This window comes from Bubalus bubalis, chromosome 10, assembly GCF_019923935.1.
Source record: "Bubalus bubalis isolate 160015118507 breed Murrah chromosome 10, NDDB_SH_1, whole genome shotgun sequence".
NCBI lineage: Eukaryota > Metazoa > Chordata > Mammalia > Artiodactyla > Bovidae > Bubalus > Bubalus bubalis.
Genome location: NC_059166.1, coordinates 97,592,657 through 97,601,406, shown reverse-complemented (window position 1 = coordinate 97,601,406; position 8,750 = coordinate 97,592,657). Strand labels below are relative to the sequence as shown.

The following is an 8,750-nucleotide window of genomic DNA, read 5'->3' as shown; positions in this document are numbered from 1 at the left end:
AAAAGCATCAATTCTTCAGCGCTCAGCCTTCTTCACAGTCCAACACTCACATCCATACATAAACACAGGAAAAACCATAGCCTTGACTAGACGGACCTTTGTTGGCAAAGTAATGTCTCTGCGTTTGAATATACTATCTAGGTTGGTCATAACTTTCCTTCCAAGGAGTAAGCGTCTTTTAATTTCATGGCTGCAGTCACCATCTGCAGTGATTTTGGAGCCCCCAAAATAAAGTCTGACACTGTTTCCACTGTTTCCCCATCTATTTCCATGAAGTGATGGGACCAGATGCCATGATCTTCGTTTTCTGAATGTTGAGCTTTAAGCCAACTTTTTCACTCTCCTCTTTCACTTTCATCAAGAGGCTTTTTAGTTCCTCTTCACTTTCTGCCATAAGGGTGGTGTCACCTGAATATCTGAGGTTATTGATATTTCTCCCAGCAATCTTGATTCCAGCTTGTGTTTCCTCCAGCCCAGCGTTTCTCATGATGTACTCTGCATATAAGTTAAATAAGCAGGGTGACAATACACAGCCTTGACGAACTCCTTTTCCTATTTGGAACCAGTCTTTTGTTCCATACCCAGTTCTAACTGTTGCTTCCTGACCTGCATACAAATTTCTCAAGAGGCAGATCAGGTGGTCTGGTATTCTCATCTCTTTCAGAATTTTCCACAGTTTATTGTGATCCACACAGTCAAAGGCTTTGGCATAGTCAATAAAGCAGAAATAGATGTTTTTCTGGAACTCTCTTGCTTTTTCCATGATCCAGCGGATTTTGGCAATTTGATCTCTGGTTCCTCTGCCTTTTCTAAAACCAGCTTGAACATCAGGAAGTTCATGGTTCACATATTGCTGAAGCCTGGCTTGGAGAATTTTGAGCATTCCTTTACTGGCGTGTGAGATGAGTGCAATTGTGTGGTAGTTTGAGCATTCCTTGGCATTGCGTTTCTTTGGGATTGGAATGAAAACTGACCTTTTCCAGTCCTGTGGCCACTGCTGAGTTTTCCAAATTTTCTCCCTTTACATTTCTCATTGTCCCCTCACAGCCTGTTAGTGGCTTCCCTTATTCTACCTAATACCTTGGAGAGCAGCATGTGGTTGTGTATTAAAAGTTCACAAGTTGACAGCCTAGAGTTGCACCCCTTAACACAAGGGGCGAGGGTGTAGAGGGAGAATGAAGAAATCAACAACACCATCTAGAAGAAGCCACAGCCTTCTTAAATACATCCCCATAAAGACTCTAGGCTAAGCCAAAGGATTTCAAGGACTTCTGTTTAGGAACCTTTCTCTCATGTATGGGTTATATTGCTATTGTTTTGAGAGGTGGCCAAGGAACAGCTGTTTGGGATAAAACATGATGAACAGGCCTCATCGTTGCAGCCACAGGTGAGAATCAACATCCACACACAAGAGAGCACCCTCTGGTACGAGAAGGAAGCAGGAGTGGGATGACAGAAGGATGACAGAAGAAGGGGAAGGATGGCTCATGGATTTTCCCTATCTGGATCCTTACCTGTGGAATGCAAAAGAAACTGGCAAAAATGGATATTTCTGAAGAGGTAAGTCTATTCACACACATTAAAATGTTAAATTGACAAATAAAGACAGATGATTTCAGTGGCAATTTATACCAAAATTTCAAGAAAAACATAAATCGTGTTTTATTATTTTTCCATAAATAATAAAGAGCAAATCATTTATTACTTATTGATTGACTTATTAAACCAAGTATTCTTTTAGGGCTATTTTACCTTGGTACTAAAATAAATCATTGAAAATGGAGAAAAATGTTATAGGCTATTTTCCTTTGTGACAAAAGCTGAAAGCTAATACAAGTAATTTGAAACAGCCCTATTTTAAAAAATTTATTTATTTTGCTGGGCTGGAAGACTCACAAGCTAGAATCAATATTTGCAGGAGAAATATCAACAGTCTTAGACATGCTGATTATAATACCCTAATGGCAGAAAGTGAAGAGGAACTAAAGAGCCTCTTGATGAAGTTGAAATAGGAAAGTGAAAAAGCTGGTTTAAAATGCAACATTCAAAACACTAAGATCATGGAATCCTGTCTCATCACTTCTTGGCAAAGAGATGTGGAAAAAGTGGAAATAGTGACATATTCTATTTTGGGGGGTTTCAAAATCACTATGGACAGTGACTGAAGGCAAGAAATCAAAGATACTTCCTCCTTGATAGGAAAGCTATGACAAACCTAGACAGCATATTAAAAAACAGAGATATCACTTTGACAACAATGGTCCATCTATTCAAAGCTATGGTTTTTCCCAGTAGTCATATACCGATGTGAGAGTTGAACCATAAAGAAGGCTGAGCATGGAAGAATTCATGCTTTCAAACTTTTGTGCAGGAGAAGATTCTTGAGAGTCCCTTGGACTGCAAGGAGATCACTCAATCCTAAAGGAAATCAACCCTGAATATTCATTGGAAGGGCTCACGCTGAAGCTCCAATACTTTGGCCACTTGATGAGAGGAGCCAACTCATTGGAAAAGACTGTGATGCTGGGCAAGATGGAAGGCAAGAGGAGAAAGGGGCGACGGAGGATAAAATGGTTGAATGGCATCATCAACTCAATGGATGTGAGTTTAAGAAAACTGTGGGAGATACTGAAGGACAGGGAAGCCTGGGGTGCTGCAATCCATGGGGTCACAAAGACTTGGAAGTGACTTAGTGACTGAACAACAAAAAATTTTTAGTTGAAGGATAACTGCTTTACAACATTGTGTTGCTTTCTGTCATACATGACCATGAATCAGTCAGAGGTATACATATATCCCCACCCTTTTGAACCTCCCTTCCATCTCCCACCGCATCCCACCTCTCTAGGTTGTCACAGAGCCTCAGTTTGGGTTCCCTGAGTCTTCCAGCAAATTTCCATTGTCTATTTTTTTTACATATGATAGTATATATGTTTCCATGCTCCTCTCTCCATTCATCCCACCCTCTTCTTCCTCCCACCTGTGCCCATCAGCTTATTCTCTATTCTCTGTGTCTCACTTTGCTTCTCTACAAATTGGTTCATCAGTACCATCTTTCTAAATCCCATATATATGTGTTAATATATGATTTTTTTTTCTCTTTCTGGCTTGCCTCACTGTGTATAATAGGCTCTAGGTTCATCTACCTCGTGAGCACTGATTTAAATGTGTTCCTTTCGATGGCTCAGTAATATTCCATTGTATATGTGTACCACTGCTTCTTTATCCATTCATCTGTTGATGGACATCTAAGTTGCTTCCATGTTCTACTTATTGTAAATAGTGCTGCAAGCTCTATTTTTTAAAAATACCATAACCTGATCAAATAGGCAGATTTAAATTTTTAACAACTGCTGTGTGCATGCAAATTGTAATAATTGTTACTAGTTGCCAATATAGAGAAAGAGTAAAGAAGAGAGAATCCATAAATAGTAGGAAAATAAGAAAATGTAGAGGTTTTGTTTACTTTAGAGCAGAGTCAATCAAGGGATATGGAAATCCATGAAGAATTATATAATGCTAAATATAAAGATAGATATATATATATATATATAGCTGAAATGTAACATATATAATCTTTGAGAAAACTGCTATTACTTCTGCTCAGCTGGAATTCCATCACTTCCACAAACTTTGTTCATAGTAGTGCTTCCTGAGGCCCACTACAGGATGTCTGGTTCTAGGTGAGTGACCACACCATAGTGCTTAACTGGGTCATTAAGAACTTTTTTGTACAGTTCTTCTGTGTATTCTTGCCACCTTTTCTTAATCTCTTCTGCTTCTGTTAGCTCCTTGATGTTTTTGTTCTTTATTGTGCCTGTCTCTACATGAAATATTCCCTTGATAGCTCCAATTTTCTTAAAGAGATCTTTAGTCTTTTCCATTCAATTGTATTCCTATATTTCTTTTTTTTAACCTTTTTTTTTTTTTTACTTTACAATATTGTATTGGTTTTGCCATACATATATTTCTTTGGATTGTTCCCTTAAGAAGACTTTCTTATTTCTCACTGCTGTTCTCTGGAAATCTGCATTCAGTTAGTTATACCTTTCCCTTTCATCTCTTCTTTTCTCAGCTATTTGTAAGACCTCTCAGACAACTATTTTGCCTTCTTTCATTTCTTTTTCGTGGGGATGTGGTCACCACCTCCTGTACAATGTTATGAACTGTCATCCATAGCTCTTCAGGCACTCTGTCTACCAGATCTAGTCCCTTGAATTTAATTTATTAATCACTTCCATTGTATAATCAAAAGGGATTTGAATTATGTCATACTGAATGACCAAATGGTTTTTCCTACTTCCTTCAATTTAAGTCTGAATTTTGCAATAAGGAGCTGATGATCTGAGTCACAGTCAGCTTCAGGTCTTGTTTTTGCTGACTGTATAGAGCTTCTACATTTTCAGCTGCAAAGAATAGAATCAATCTGATTTTGGTACTGACCATCTGGTAGTGATCATCTGAGTTACTTCAAATCCTAAAAGATGATGCCATTAAAACGCTGTACTCATTATGGCAGGAACTTTGGAAAACTCGGCAGTGGCCATAGAACTGGAAAAGGTCCATTTTCATTCCAATCCTAAAGAAAGGCAATGCCAAAGGATGATCACATGACCATACAATTGCACTCATTTCACCTGCCACCAAGATTATGCTCATAATCCTTCAAGCTGAGTTTTAGCAGTACTTGAACCAAGAATTTCCAGATATACAAACTTGATTCAGAAATGGCAGAAGAACCAGAAATCAACTTACCAACATATGCTGGATCATAGAAAAAGCAAGGGAATTCCAGAAAAACATCTACTTCTGATTCATTTACTATGCTAAAGCATTTCACTGTGTGGATCACAACAAACTGTGGAATAGTCTTAAAGAGATGGGAATACCAGGTCACATTACCTGCCTTCTGAGAAACCTGTATGCAGGACAAGACATACAAAGCTGTATGCAACAGTTAGAACTGGACATGGAACAATGGACTGATTCAACATTGGTAAAGGAGTACATTAAGGCTGTATATTGTCACCCTGCTTATTTAACTTATATGCAGAATACATCATGCCAGGATGCAAATGCCAGCCTGGATGGATCACAAGCTGAAATCAAGATTGTCAGGAGAAATATCAGCAATCTCAGATATGCAGATGATACCACGTTAATGGCAGAAAGTGAAAAGAAACTAAAGAGCTTCTTGATGACGGTGAAAGAGGAGAGTGAAAAAGCTGGCTTAAAGCTCACATTTGAAAAAGTAAGATTATGACATCTGGTCCTATCAGTTCATGACAAATAGATGGGGAAAATGTGGAAACAGTATCAGATTTCATTTTATTGGTCTCCAAAATCAATGTGTGACCGCAGACATGGTATTAAAACATGCCTGCTCCTTGAAAGAATAGCTATGACAAACCTAGACAGTTTATTAAAAAGCAGAGGTATCACTTTGATGACAATGGTCTGTATAGTCAATGCCATGGTTTTTCCAGTAGTCATGTATGGATGTGAGATTTGGACCATAAAATGGCTGAGCACCAAATAATTGATGTTTCCAAACTGTGGTGCTTGAGAAGACTCTTGAAACTTCCTTGGGCAGCAAGGACTTCAAGCCAGTCAATCCTCAATGAAATAAATTCTGAATATTCATTAGAGGTTTGAATATTCATCAGAGGCTTTTATTCACCTGATTTGAACAGCCAACTAATTGGAAAGGGCCCTGATGTTGGAAAGATTGTTGGCAAGAGGAGAAGGGGGTGACAGAAGATTAGATGGTTGGGTGGCATCACTGACTCAATGGACATGAGTTTGAGCAAACTCAGGGAGATAATGAAGGACAGGGAAACCTGGAGTGCTGTGTCCAAGGGGTCACAAAGAGTTGGACACAAATTAGCAAGTGAACAACAAAAACAACATTAATACTGCTGCTGCTGCTGCTACTACTGTGCACACCAAGTCAACTTCTATAATTTTTGTATTAAAAATTTAATAAGAAATAAATGAAATAAAGAAATGAGACAGGAAAAATGGAGGGAGGAAGGAAAGAACTGAGATGGGGGAAAAGAAACAAAAATGATGTAGATTGGAAAGAAAGAAAGTAAAAGTGACAGATTCAATGGTCAACCTTTAGAATGAATTATCAAATAGCAAGATTGTTGATATATATTTGTGTTCAGTGGTCAATAGAATCCTTATACAACAGGAACAATACACTTGAAAATAAAATTTTATTTTATTCTCATGCCATCACAGTAGCAGAAATTAAGTCCAATATAAGAAAGATATGATTGTTATGAAAAAATGTAAATCTTGAACAAAATTAGTGACACAAATAAAAACCAAAGTAAACATTATGATTTATTTGAAAATATCTTCTGATTTACACATGAATTCAATTATATTACAACCAAAATTCCTCACCTCAATAATCAATAATTTGATAAATTAATCCTTAATTTACAAGAAAGTATAAGAGTGAAGATGAGTCAAGATAATTCTGAAGAAAAATTATAGGAGGGACTTAATCTACAAGACACTAAGCCTTCAGTTAAAGTACAGTCAGTTAAAAAATTATCAGTTAAAACAAACCATCATGAAACTCCAAAGAGAAATGTATATCCAACTCATGAGTGTTTCGGGATCTTGGTGTGTCACATCATTGAGGGTCTTCTGATTACACATTCACTTGATTGCAGCAGTTACACTTGCTTCTCTGTTCTGTGTATTTGACAGCTTGATAGGCTTGAAGGAACTCAGGTTCAATCCCTTTTGCAAGATTTTGAGTGGTTGTATGTTCATTTACAGGCAACATTTATAACAACTGGTTTTATTATTTTGGGAGAACAGCAAGAGACACTGAATGTCTGTCTATTCATTATGAGGAAGAGAGGCAAAGTGGTAATATTCTAATTGTATCTTTTTGCTTTCATTTATTGATTGGGATGTTTTATGGCTTGCTTCTTTTTATCTATACTTCTATAAAGTTTAGTAAATATAGGAAAGGTAGGATAAATGTTTAATTCTATTCTTTGATTTTCCCAACTCCCATTGTGATGAGTTAGCTCCAGCTCATTATTCAAAGTAACCAATTAATAATTAAAAGCACATAGATTTAGATAGTTATGTTGGCTTTAATCTTTACTACTGCAATTTTCCATTTTGAAGCTTACAATGTCACATCGTTGGCAAGTGGGAATCCCTTCAAATTGGCTCTTGTGTCCTTTTCTCAAGACCTTTGTTGACTTAAAAGCTTTATTATTCTGTGTAATATGTCAAGATGTTTCAGGATTATCTTGAACATTTCTGCAACAGATATTAATCAACAATTTTTCCAAAAAGATTTAATAATATATTTTCATAGAAAATGAAATTGCAGAACCACAATTTGGGCTCTATGAATGTTCATTGTCCTGTTGTGTATAGTTCTAAAAATTTTCAGTAGGCGAATCTAAGACTGTGTGTGTCTATTACTTGCTCAGTCATGTCCAACTCTTGGCTATCCCATGAGCTGTAGCCCACCAGGCTCCTCTGTCCATAGAATTCTCCAGACAAGACTACTAGAATGAGTTGCCATTTCCTTCTCCAGGGGGTTTTCTGCAGCCAAGGACTGAACTCATGTCTCCTGCACTGCAGTCAGATTCTCTACTGATTAAACCACCAGGGAAGCTCAATCTGATATTATACACATATAAAATATGTAGAGTATATTATAATATATAAAACATGTGTGTGTGTGTGTGTGTGTATTTTTCAATGAGTTTCAGGTTGGCATTCAAATACAAGAACATGTAGGTTTTACTTAACCTTTTCTATAATATATCTCTATCTCTTTCCACAAAGATTTCCACAGAAAATCCCCCAGAATTTCCAGTGGTAGAATATATTACAAAAAAAGAGAATATCTTGATTACTCACTTACTTAATCAGAATTTTTAATACCATATTTTGGAAGAAAAATAAAATACTAATACCACCACCACCACTTACAAAAGATAGTGTTTTGTTTTGTTTTGTTTTGTTTATTGCATGGGCTGTATTTATTCTAACTGCTTAATTTTTATGTATCTATGTATGGATTGTAATAAAGACTTCATATTTTGGGTCATATATTTTTCTCAATTTCATAATATTATCTCCTTTTTTAATGTGTCATTTCATTTACATATTCCATTTAATTCTCAACTCTAGTTTTTATGCTAGTGTCTCTCTATTAATTTTGCTCATCTGAAATTTTCTGTCTAGTATATTTTTAGAACAATCTTATGGAAACAATATTGCCTGATAATACTCAGGAATTATGCTGGATAACAGCTTGTACTGTTAATAATTGAATGTTGATTCCAATTCAATTGTTGCATGGAAGATAGATAGATATAGACAAAATGAGGCAACTTTCATTGAACAGTATCTATCTTTCTCACATGTGTTAGGGATTTACACTGTTTATTCTATATTATATTTAGAAATTTTTAAATGCTTTTGAAATGAGCTATGTAACTTTCAATATCTACTACTTGGTTAAATTATATTAAACATTACATCAATAAATGATGTAAATAGCACAACCTTTCTGGACCTGAGAAATCAAAAATACCATGGCCACAAACGTTTGCACATGATCTCTCATATGATCTACTCCTCTCCATTGTTCTCTTCCATTCCTTCTTCACTATTCCCATCGGCATTCCTATGTTCTTCTGCCCACTCTACCAGCACACATATCACTACCTTGCATTCCCACATGGAACTTTGTGAAA

At 36.4% G+C, this 8,750-nt stretch overlaps 1 pseudogene; it reads left to right on the top strand.

Annotated features, from left to right (window-relative positions):
* The first annotated feature begins 1,542 nt into the window (after positions 1-1,542).
* Positions 1,543-8,750, top strand: part of LOC102414417 — an 89,829-nt pseudogene continuing 82,621 nt past the window's right edge.